The sequence below is a fragment of the Mixophyes fleayi genome, chromosome 4 (genome assembly GCF_038048845.1).
Source record: "Mixophyes fleayi isolate aMixFle1 chromosome 4, aMixFle1.hap1, whole genome shotgun sequence".
Taxonomy (NCBI): domain Eukaryota; kingdom Metazoa; phylum Chordata; class Amphibia; order Anura; family Limnodynastidae; genus Mixophyes; species Mixophyes fleayi.
Genome location: NC_134405.1, coordinates 204,771,880 through 204,785,012, shown reverse-complemented (window position 1 = coordinate 204,785,012; position 13,133 = coordinate 204,771,880). Strand labels below are relative to the sequence as shown.

The window sequence follows — 13,133 nt, the reverse complement described above, 5'->3', positions numbered from 1 at the left end:
AGCTACACCGTGCTCACACCAAGAGTTTTTGAAATGCGCATACAGTGCGGTTTGTAAATGAAACACACTTATTATGGTAATAATAACAACAGGTAATTGGCTTGCTATCACAGCATGTGTGGGCTGATGCCCAAAAATAATCCAATCAAAATGGACTGGATCATCTCCTTAAATGTTGGTAAATGTGGCTGACAGATGATCACTATCGGCCTGTAGTTGTAGACAAATTCTGACTGCAGCAACAGGCAAATGCAATGCCAGAAAAGATACAGCTGCAATGCTGTCTGTGTGCCAAATGACAGGTCTTCGTACAATTTGACTACCTACATGTGTGGCTAAATTAAACACTAGCCATGTTGCTCTGCACTTGGTCTGAGAGGCAGGATTAGCCAATGTACAGCCAAACCTTAGTATGGGTTTCAGGGTGAAATTGAGAAATTCTGTTAAAACAAATACAATAGGTACACAATTGCTCAATCATTGCCCTTTCACTGCCACCCAACAGAGATCCATAATAGATCGTATACTTTAGAACATCACCCAATATAGACTCTTTATGCAGCTAGAGCAATCATTTGTTTAATGTTAAACTCAAATGTAAAAATCTACCATAAAAAAGGAGAATTTTAAGGAGCATTAATTCCTGACTAACCCTTACAATATTGGCAAAATAGTACTAAAGTAGCATGGAATTCATATTGATAGGACAGCCTATATTTGGTTTAGTAAATCTTTCCAACTGCGAGGATCCATAAACTAGGGATGGGTTAGCAAATTACTCAGGGACATTCAATAGGGTTTCATATATCAACTAGGTCTGGGTCAGGCAGTTTTGGAATTCTCTATTTATAATGTCTACAAGCAAAATGTTAACAAAAAAACAGCATAGAGGTGATTGGATTGCTGTGCTGGTCATTTCTATCAAGGGAGCTACATTTATATGGTACAAATAATTGTGAGCCTCCAATGAGTTTAAATTTAAAACATAATTTTGCCATCAAGGAAATGTATTCCTACTACTGTTTCTATCCACCTGTTGATTTTATTATTAAGGAGACAACTACATCCAAAACAAAAAATATAATTTTGAGTAGAGTTTAAAGCACACTGTTACACACCTACACTATGTTTGCTGGACTCCAAGTCTATCGCTCCTACACTGCACTCCACTCCACGCTTCCCGTTTGAAACAAGCTAAGTGGGTCCCTATGTCCTGCCCCAATGAGCTTCCCATCCATATGTGTCTGCTGCTCTTGCAGCTCTTAAGGCTGCTATTGATATACAATAAAAAAAACTTTGGAGGTAGTGGGCGAGTAAAGGTAAATTAAAAAACAGCTCCATACAGGGGTGGTGGAAAACACATAAAATAACCCTTTGCCAAGAGAATATTCTGGGCTTCCTATGTGAATACAAGTATGCACACTTTAATAGAAGGATCACAATAAATAGTTCCTATATACAAGGGTCTGTTATTGCTACCCTGCTACTGAGTACAGACTTGTTTAGCATGGCAGTAGGTTTAAGTATAAGTGTAGCTCAGGGGGGGCTTAGTGTCACATTTCGCTATACCAATGCAGATTTCCATTCTACCAGGATAGTCTTAGTATTTGTTCATGGAACAGATGGGAGCTATAGGGCTGTGCTGCTCTATATGATAGACTTCATTACCACGGTATACAGTCGCAGCCAAAAGTATTCTGAATCCAATACTGCATATCTTATTAAATAAGAAAATTAATAGATATGGCATTGACAAAATTATTGAGACCTTAGACTTATTTTGACCAAAGGCTATGATACCAAAAATTACCAGCAATAAACAACTTCCTATATCCATGGAGGAGCTGTTTGCACCTCTCTACTGGCAGTATGGTCCCCTCTTCTTGTGTAAACTACTCCAGTTCTCATGGTGCCGTCTCTCAACTGCTGTTTTCAGATCTCCCCACAGGTGTTACATTGTAGCTGGACACTTCAGAACAGACCAGTGTCTTGTGTTGAACCATTCCTGGATGCTTTTTGAAGTGTGTTTGGGGTAATTGTCCTGCTGGAAGACCCATGAACTTCAACACAGACCCAGTATGGACAATCTTCTGTCTGACCACTTCTGACAATTCTCAGACAATCCTTCTTCTCCATGCTCATTGCAGTACACACAGTGCCACAGAACAGGACAGGGAGTCATTTTTTCTATTTAAGCTCATTTAATGAGTAGTTTTTATATATCAGGCATCTGATAATCACCACAGACGAGGTCAGTTGCAAAGTGAAAGAGAATCACCTGCTTGAAATCTAATTATTTGTAACCACTTCTAAAACGGTGCCAATAATTTGTCTAACCCATTTCTGTGTGGATAAGCTATGGCCTAGCAACATTTTCTGCTTTTTGGGTTTTATGCCAATGAAAACCAACGGAATATGTGGATGACAATATATTTTTACATTTCAAGAATTTTCTGGAAGGAATGATGCATTATTAGAAAATAAACTGCAAGGGTGCCATTATTTTTGGTCACAACTGTACAGAGGTGCACCCACCCATAAATAAGAAGGCCTTGGAAACGGTTTGCAAGTATTTTTTTTCCATAGGTCTCTGCATCTGCCATATTATCCCACTGCTTTGTCATCTGTATTGTGTACATCACATTATACGTATAGAACCAGTGTTTGAGCTTGCATAACATATACAAATCAATCACTGCTGCCTATATTACTGTACGAGCATCAGCACATACTCAACTGATCTCCAGAGCAAGTCTTTTTCTGGCAGATTGACACATACTTCCAAGCAGCATCTAGCACTTCTACTCCTTGAAAAAAAAATACAGTTTGACTTAATAAGTGTCAATCTACTCTGTTCATGACATGTCTATTTTTGAATGGTTTGACCTTTACGTTATATTCCAAAAACCAAACATTCAAAAAAAAAAAAAAAAAAAAAGCGAAATGCCGATCTTTGCCCTGGCTTAAAATGAACTAGCTAATACTGCAGATCTCCAGCCACTGGGAAAGCATGCTCACACACCCCCTGCACACCAGCAGACATCTGTCACCAGCCTCAGTATGTGCACAAATCGCATTTAATGTGCTATGTCTTGGAGCTCATTACATGTGTTACATCAAAAGTGCTTGTTCTTTCTGGCTCCATTGAGCTAGGACATTATATTGTACATGACTAAATGTTTTTATGTAGATTTATCAGAAAGCATACAACATGGACCATTATAGCTGGAACTGAATACATCAGACATAAACTTGCCTTGTTCCCAACCACATCATGTCTGCTGCACTAATATAGTTTCAATGAATGTATGTAGGTTGGGGCATGTTGCAGGGCTGAAATCGGCAAGTTCCTGCAGAATACCAAGTTATATCTTATATGGGGAAAAAAAACTGATGTATCAAAGTGAGACTTTGCATATGGTTTAAAACAAATACTGCATTACTTATTAAACTCCAAACTGCATCCATTGTGTGGCGATTAGAGACGCAAACTGCATGCAGACTACAGCAAACTACTAGTTTGCAGGCTACCTTTCCATAGGCATCATACTCAAAAAGCATGCGATTTGAACAATCTTGCCGGTGAAAACCACGTCTAATAATTGTGTGCTTTCTGAAGCTTGATGCACTCCACCATTGTGGTTTCCAACCAGCTGGTTTGAGAACAGGAGTTTTGTTGTGCAGTTTTTACTTTGATAAATTGCACAGTTTGAAAAACAGGCTCAAAAAGATACATTTAAAGCTGCGATTGGAAAAACACACACTTTTTATACTACTCGGCCTAGATATTTCTCTAGTGTGCCTGAGGGTATAATATCCATACTGAGCTGTAGACATTAATAAATCATTTTATTCTACTACGCTGTTTTCAGTACTGAAAATTCACCTACTCTGGGACACTGGATATATTATATATATATATATATTGCAACAAAAACAGGTAGGGCGCTCCAATGTGTATTATCAGATATAAAAATGGACAAAACGGGTATCAATCTGCGTACTGTAGGGATATGATCAGTGATTGGAATAGAAGGGGGATCCTCTTCAGAGGCTATACCCCAAATCTCCATCAAAAAGAAGGACGACAATGTAGAAAAAAAAAAAGAGAACAAATATAGTGTAGTATTGTATGATCTCCACCATGCAAGTATAGTCCACCACCTTATTCACCAAATATAATATAGCAAATCGGTAGGTAAACCCGTGTAAAGTGAGTTATCAAACACATGAATGTCCATGTGTGCACATCTAGGTGAAAAAGGTGCAAATAATCTGCGTACCAGATTTCACAGGACCCTAGTTTTTCTCAGATCATAGACACATATCAGGTCAAACACATAGATCCTCGGTCAGAAAACCTCATCAGTGGCGATGATGAATGAGAATAACACAGGAAAATATTGTTTAAAATGCGGTCAAAAATTTATTAAAATAACAATATAGTAACTCACATGAGGTAAAGGAATTAGCGCTGATAAAGACCGTGGCTCGACGCGCTTCGTCTCGGTATACAGAGACTTCCTCAGGAGCACCAGAACAGTAAACAGTGCATACATTTCCGGCCTTTTAACAGACGGCCGCGCCATCTTGGCGCATGCGCAGAGACCGCCACTGTCCGCGCATGCGTCCAAATAACTTTAATCATATGAACAATGAAGGATCTAACAGACAACATATATTTACATAGCGGTCACTGTAAATACTACAGAAAATCACTCACAACATAGTGATTTAGCTAATATGTAAGCATTTGTGCACATTGCTCAAATACCAATCATCTTAAATAGAATATATGCATAAAATACGCTACCTGACATATTGGTATATACAACTGATAGGCCAGACTATTACAACACAAATGGATAGGACAGGAATGAACCAATACAATATAATACCAATAAAAAGACCAATAAATTGTATTTTTATTGGTATTATATTGTATTGGTTCATTCCTGTCCTATCCATTTGTGTTGTAATAGATCCTTCATTGTTCATATGATTAAAGTTATTTGGACGCATGCGCGGAGAGTGGCGGTCTCTGCAAGTCCTGATCCAGACATATCTTTCCCTCATGAAATGCTTTACGCTGGCATTGTGGTCAGCTGTGGCTCACCACAAAATAGATTGAACTGCCATTTTGGTAAGCACCAGAAAGTTTTGGTATATAAATAACATGTTATGGTGCCTATCAGTATGCCTGCACAATAAAGCTTAACAAACTATTAATTGTTATCAGCATTGTCTTATCTTTTGAAATTCATGTATCAGTGACTGTGGATCAAAATCAAATCAAGGATGATTCAGCACATTGCACCCATCTCACAATTAGGAAATGAAACACTAGCATTTTACTGCTGTGTGGAGGACTTACCTGGCCGGGGCCGTCGTCATCCCTCGGGCGGCGGTTCCCTCAGTTCAGCCGGGACGGTGAGCCAATCAGGGCTCACCTCCCGGCCATTTCAAAAGGAAAAATGGCGGCGGGCCAATCCGGACCCGCCATGTCGTCACGTGGCGTCGCGTCGACGCTACGTGATGACGTTAGCGCGGCGCCGACTATTTAAGTCGGCGCGCGCGCCGCCATGTTGGTTAGTTCGTCGGCGGAGAGAGCAGGAAGAGGACGTGTCGCGGAGAGCTGCGGGATCAAGAACCGAAGAGAAGACAGCGGAGACCAGCAGTGGCGGCAGAGAGCCCTTGTTAGGGCTAAGAGCGCCTCTGCTGCCTGAAGACCGGCGGGATCAAAATAAGAAGCCGGCGGCAGAGCGTGGAAGCAGCGGCAGACGGGGAAGGAGTCCAGGAGAAGCTCCACGAAGACAGCCCCAGGTAAGGCCTTTGCCAGGCAACTCCTCTCCCGGGTCCACGCCCGCAGCACACTAGATAAAGTCGGGCACTAGGCCCGTGGGCACAGTCGGGCACAAGGCCCGTTGGCACCGTGAATTAGGGGCACAAGGCCCAGGGACCTGGGCACTAGGCCCCTTGCTATTTAGTGGGCCAGTAGGCCATAACTTTGATAAAGGGGACAAGCCCCTGTTAGTTAGACAGGGGGCGTAGAGCCCCAGGTGTACAAGGGCACAAGGCCCTTAGGTAGTTAGTGGCCTAGAGGCCATAGGAAGGCCACAGGGCCTGGTTAGGGGCTGGTAGCCCGTAGGCTATTAAGGGCACAAGGCCCTCAGTCAGTCAGGGAGGCCACAGGCCTCAGGCAGGGGCTAGGACCCCTAGGTAGCAGGGCACAAGGCCCTAGTTAGTGGGCTCAGAGCCCTGAGGTAGAGAGGGGGCTGAGGCCCATTAATCAGAGCACAAGGCTCTGTGTGTAGCTGGGCAGAGGCACATGGTGTGAAGGGCAGACGGCCCTGGTGGTGATGAGGTAGAGGCGTGGGAGCCTCGTGAGTGTAGGCGCGGTCCTGTGTGAGGTGAGCACACGTGGTTAGGAGGTACAGTAGAGCGGAGGCTCCTGTGGTGCTGTAGCAACCGGCTGGTTGGCTAACAGCAGTGTGCTCTGGTAAGTAGTTTACAAAGTACTGTATATTGTATTCTGTCTGTGCGGCGGGTATTGTTGAATTATGGTATTTTGGGTGTGCTACGTAGTTGTGTCCAGGGGCAAGACGTCAGGCCCCCATTAAAGGTAGGCTCTTGTTCCTGTGGTTTCCTGTGCTAACCCGTGTTGTGGGGACAAGTGTAGTTACCAGCATACACATAGTCAGGAGAGAACACACGTAGTTTTCCTGTCCCTTAGGTCCCCGGGGTCACACTGGTACCCAGAGGGGATGGCTGAGTGAGTTGGTGGCAGTGCAGCACACCTTGAGGCAGTTCCAGGGGCAGCCGTAGTTCTGATCAAGGGTCCTCAAGGCCGGTTCCGTGCAGGTGGACCTGTGGTTCCGGACGTAGGGACACGTGTGAGATACCCGAGTACAGGCAGTCGGGCGGTTCAGCTCGATCGGCTGTTCCGTGCGGCAGTCGGCCCGCGGGTTAGTGTGCTGTTCTACTGAGCCTCAGCCGGGCTTAAAGAACCGGTCCTTAGGGTCTGTGAGTGACCCCATAGCAAGAAGGCAGCTTCTTGGTACGACCTGGGTGAGGGGGTTAGGAACCGCCCTCCGGTTTAGTCCGTGAACACCGGCTGATGTTCACCGTAGTGTGTAAGTGAGCAGTTCCGTTAGTGCACCACACCTAGTTAGTCATAGTGGTTTGACTTAGTTGCGTTGCTGACCATTAGAACGTTGTTAGGGTCGGGTCGCTGTTGTAGTCAGTCCAGTTTTGTGGGTGCCATCTTAGTCTCCCTGAGAGCGTAGAGGGAGGCTGTGTGTTCTTGTCATCCGCAGGAGTCGGGAAGGTGCAGAGGAACCGGATCGGAAGTGGGAGTGTCCCGGTGAGTATCACGCTCGATTCCTCCTTTCGGTTAGGCCCTCACCGGCAGGTGTGTGAGGTACTTGAGGCGGGATTAGTCTTCGGACTAGTCTTGGTCTTAAGTGCCTGTAGTCCCCCGCGTCTTGGCAAGAACAAAGTGAGGAGGCGGCAAGTGAGCTTGGATTGACCGTGTCCTTGTTCTTTGCCGTAGTCTCGGACAGCCCTTACTTGGTAGGCTCGGTTTAACTGTGTTTTTCCTCTTAGGTGTTACCTGCGGGCGTCCGGAGAAACCCCAATCAGGGACCGAGGCAGGATCCAGTCATCCACGCGGATCGTGGTAAATTCGGAGGTATTAGGAGTTAGTCGCCCTGTGAGGCACATCTCCGATAGGGACCTTACAGCTGCATGGCATGAAATTCCTAAAGCTAGCAGCCATTTGCAAATATAGAATATCTCATTTGGTACAGTGATGTTGTTACTCTTCCCTGCAAGTTCTCTGCCACCCTGTTTGATATACAGACAAAGGGAACATACAAGTAGAAGGTACAATAATGAATTTGCTCTCTTTATTGTGGACACAGCATGCTTAGTAAATGTCGGTCTAGGTGCACAGATCTGGTAATCAGACTTAGGCCTAGCCATACACAGTAGTAAGTAGTCAGATGAAAGACTGGTTGGTACACTGAACAAGTAGGCAGCTGCAAGCTATGTCACACATACTGCAGGCCCTCAGAATAATAATAGCAGGACAGTACCCAAGCAGGTTATTGGACAGAAATAGGGTCAGACCACAGGCTCAGGGATGCAATATAGGGAAAGATAAAGTATTATCAATAATCTGGGTCAGACCTAGTTGGCTTATATAGACAGATACTCTTCCTAGGTACAGACCAAAGATGTACCCTATAAACCACTGGTGGGCAACAGACAACCTTAGGGCCCTCAGCTACTTCCTGCTTTATGGTCGGATTGTTTATAGCTTGTAATAATTAAAGAGTTGCCTCTTTTTTTTATTAAATATATTTAACTTCTCACTGAGATTAATGGTAATGTGGCCCCCAAGATGTATCAGGTTGCCCATTATTGGTCTGAACTTTGGTGTAAAGATGTAAGTATTGCAGTGGGCCCTGGCTACCAGGGCATGCTGGTGGTTATGGTTCCACAAGCTGCAGCATGTCCAAGCAGTCAATGGGTGCCAGGGCTTGCTGGCACATGTAGTTCCAAAATAGTATTTAAATCTATTTTTGACTTTGAACTAATTACCCTGGCACCTACCACACAGTTTTTTGTAGGCCCGATTCTCCTAGAGGTTGCAGCCCTATGCTGACCAGGAAAGTGCTGGATCCAGTTAAGACAGGGGTCCCAGTCTGTGGGTCTCCCTATTACAGTGTGGCATAGCTTGGTACAGATTATTGCTTGTGCATGGGAGCCAATACTTGTCCCCCTGCTTTAGGGATAGCCAGGCTCTATCACTGATGCCCATTAGTAATATTGAGAGTTGGAGGGGGCACAGTTTTATTTAATTTATTCATGAAGTTGATAATTATTTCTGACACATTTACAGGCCAGAGCAGCACAATGGTTTAGTTGTTAGCACTTCTGCCTCACAGCACTGGGGCCATGAGTTCAATTCCTGACCATGGCCTTATCTGTGTGGAGTGTGTATGTTCTCCCCCTGTTTGTGTTGGTTTCCTCCAGGTGCTATGGTTTCCTCCCACACTCCAAAAACATACTAGGAATTGACTGCTATCAAATTGACCTTAGTCTCTCTCTTTCTGTATGTATTTTAAGGAATTTAGACTGTAAGCTCTACTGGCGCAGGGACTGATGTGAGCGAATTCTCTGTAAAGCGCGGCAGAATTTGTGGCACTATGTAAATAGATGCTGAAGTTCCAGCCACATCTACATGCTGGATTTTAAGTTGCATTTTATGTGCAACTCAAAACCACTTGTACACATTCACCTTTTCACCTACTTTTTTACGTGTAACAGTAAATCTGGTCCATAGTGCCCAGATAGTCCTTGTGTACTGCAGAACAGCTCCACCAGGGGTTCAGGTCAGAGGCAGAACTCTGTTGTTTTCAAACAGGAGCAACACCTGTAGAAGCTTACAGTTACCACAGCAGCACCAGCCAAAGAGATTCCTATACCCCGGGCCACAGGTGCTTAAAATTAACCATTAGAAAAGTATCTGGAAAAGGTTTTAAAAAATATTGGTAACTGTGTGTGTTACCTATTGGCGGACCTACCTCGTTTCACCCATTTATTAAAGCATGTAAATATTATTAGTGACTAACGACACAAATCATCTATTGGCAATGTAACTGGTAGCACATCAATGTGTATGGATGATAACGCCTGCTGTATACAATGCGTTGCCACATATCTTGATAGCAAACCAGACGCCACAACCCAGCGCAAAGTACAAACCCGCTGCTTCTGTCCATAAAGTTATTTTCGCTTTGCATTCCACAAAAGAGTACCTTTAAAAATGCAGCTGTATTAAGTTCCACTTCCAGAATTGTGCGTTTGTGGCTCTGTTATATAGCGCAGACTTCTAGCTTTAAGATATTTGTCAATTCTTTCTGGGAGGGTGGGGGTTAATTGACCACCAGCCTGCATCCTAATCAACCAACATCTGTGTAACATCTGTTGGGCTTTTGGACAGGAGGAGTGTGGGGGCAGACAGGATTACCTCCTAGCAGGGGAATCTGAACACAAAGGCTGCTGCTCTCAGCTGCCCTGGGCTGTAATTCTATGTCACTGCTGGAACCTGTACAGCGCCAACGCTTAACCCCCAAAACATAAACCTCCATTTGGAAGAGGTGGCCACACTCTATGAGAACTGTTGTAGAGCAATTCATGTTGCACATCCCACGGGGATAAGAGGGGGTTAATAGCTTCCCAACTGAGATTTCTTAATACATATCCAATTATACATCTGAAAGTCTAACTGTAAATGCACAATGAGTAGTTTCACAGAATGCATAGTGCAGACTAACTGGATGCTATATTTCAATAGCAGACCATACTGACAAAGTCAGCATTTAATTTAAAATAATATATATATATATATATATATATATATATAAAACTTTGTTCCCTCAAGCCACAAGAACATAAAAAAATGGTACTCATGTATCCATATACATTACTTCCTATGAAGTGTTGGGACATAAGTTTCTAATGATGAGCTCCTAATTGTCTTCATAACGCCATTGTTATTTTTATATTTGTAATGAATTGCCTTTGAAGATAGAAAACTAACTCCACCTGAATGGAGGGACGATCCCAGAGCGTAAATTGTATACTGAACCAGGCAATCAGGACAATGTGCACAACATTAAATTTGTGCTCCACAAGCAGAAAATACCGACACAATAGTGTATCTTCTGCACTATTAGAATACATCAGGCATCATTGTGCATGCTCCAATGTATAGAGATATCCCTGCTTGCATGCGGTTCCACATGTTTGTATCGTTGGGTGCATCTTGAACGCTGCAGGTAGTCAGCACTTGCAATGCTTTCAGACTACTGTATAAAATCATACATGTGGTCCGTTAACACTTCCAGGTATAGTATTCTATACCCTTACAGAAAATTATTACACATCACATGTACAGATTCACCTGCCCAACTACGAAGCATCCCTGAAAATTGGATTCAAATGTTGATAATCATGCACTACTAGTTATGTTTATACCATTGGTGTGAATAGAGATTATTACATATATACCATGCAATCTTCTACACATAAAAAGGGCGAGATTCTAACTATTGTCCACTGCAAATGAGTCATATTTTATAGATTTCAAGGAGGGGCAAGAGTCCTACTAGGTAAATAGGAGACATTGGGTAAATAAAAACACAAGACCCTAAACATTCAATTGACAGCCGAATGCTCTTATGTTAGAGAATGATGTACATTTGCAATTTTTACCATGTTCAAAGAAAGTGTTTTACAGATGAAGATAATATAAATATCATTGTGTGTGATGGAGACGTTCACATAGGAGTACCATGCATATTGCTACAACCTTGAAAATTACAGGCGCTAAATTTTGTTATAAACCGTCTCGCTATGAATTAGTTCAGTTAGTTGTTGGTAACTAAGTAAAATAGTAATGACAAAATGCAGTGTACATTAGTAGAATGGAAACATGCATCAGTCTGCACTTGGAAAAATGAAGGTATATTTTGAGCATCCCAACAGACCACTAAAATTCCTTGATTACTGCTCATCGGTTTTGGGTTCAAAAGAGAGTTTTTGTAAAATGAAATATATGAGCTTTTTCTGTATGTACTCTACAAAATACACATGGAGGACTATGAACCATTTGGGATTTGCATGTAAAGGTGCACCTTTTGCATATGAGTATAGCTGTGCATGTACACTTGCGTTTTATTTTTTTACATCTCTATCTTATGATGAATGCAAGCTAAGCTAGTGCAAAGATACAGTAGTTGTCAACTCATGAACTGGCACCCAGCTTATGGATGCACATAGATACTTATAATGTAACTTAAAACAATATGCATCTGGAAGGGTTGTGGGCAAGTGCGCCAGCACACACTTATATGCTACTGACCCACCACTCAAAGCGCTAATGGCCATAAGTGCAACTCAAAATACTCAATACAAGTTGACAATGTCAAACAAATGCAGCGTTACATGTGCAATGCACTCCCATGGGGCCCTCACTCTTTGCTGTGACATTCCATATGTGCAAACAATGCTGCTGTGATGTAGTTAGATTAGAAGACTTGCTTGCGTCTCCCACTGTACTGACTCAGATTTGTGCTCCAACAGACAGAAGAGCTTAGTCACAGGAGCACACGTCATATTCCTCCTTCACTGTGAGACAATGTGCCTAAAAGCAGCGCTGAGAGAGAAAGAGAAATAGAAATGTATACGCTAGCAGCATTACTAACACTTTGCTTTATTTCTACAAAGACCCTCCTCAGGCACTAGATGTAATTGATTCTTTTTTTTCCAGCCTTAAGGAAAATGATGTAAAATTTTACTTTTCATTCTAACATGTTAAAGCTTTCAAAAGGTGTAGCTTTAAGTACGTCACACACATTAAACTGGTGCTTTTTTGTGGGATATCATATGTTGCCATGTTTCAGAGATACTCCCTAAAGTTATTATTGGTCAAATAGATAAGTATTTGGCAACCTGAACATCATGCTGCATGCACTCCAGCTATTTGGACAACAGACTATATAAAAAACAAAATAAAAAACCAAACAAAAAAAAACCAAACAAAAACACTGCAGCAAAAACCAAATACATCAAATATATTTATTGTGTCTATGCTTTACCATCTCTCTTCCAAATAAGAGCATCTCACCTGCTTACAATGTAGCGACTATGAATAACTTTCTCTACACATACACATTATGTTCCCCAGAACTACACACTAAGGGAGCGAGTACATGAAAGGTCACAGTATTGCTACTTATGGAGAGTGGCAGTGCAGTATACAGGATCTAGCTCCACTTCCTTGTGAGTTCATAGGACAAGGCTTTCCATAGAAACAGAAAGGCACAGAGTAAGGACAGGAAAAACATAAATAAATGAACTTGACAAGAACAGGATTTGCGGCGATCACACAAAGCTTAGTTGGCAATATCTGTACATGAAATGGAAATGTACAGCATTTACAGTAAGGTAGGCGTATCTATACTTGATGGTCCTTAGCATTGTTTTAGTAAACTTGGGGAAAACATTACCACCACTGTATAGACAAAAAGCATGAAAGATGTGAGGTTTTTGTTCAGTAAGTT

At 42.5% G+C, this 13,133-nt stretch overlaps 1 protein-coding gene across 1 annotated transcript in view; it reads right to left on the bottom strand.

The window, feature by feature from the left end:
• The window catches only part of PDLIM7 (PDZ and LIM domain 7), a 66,261-nt gene that overhangs the window by 19,026 nt on the left and 34,102 nt on the right, over positions 1-13,133 (bottom strand). The gene's annotated exons all lie outside the window — the stretch shown is intronic.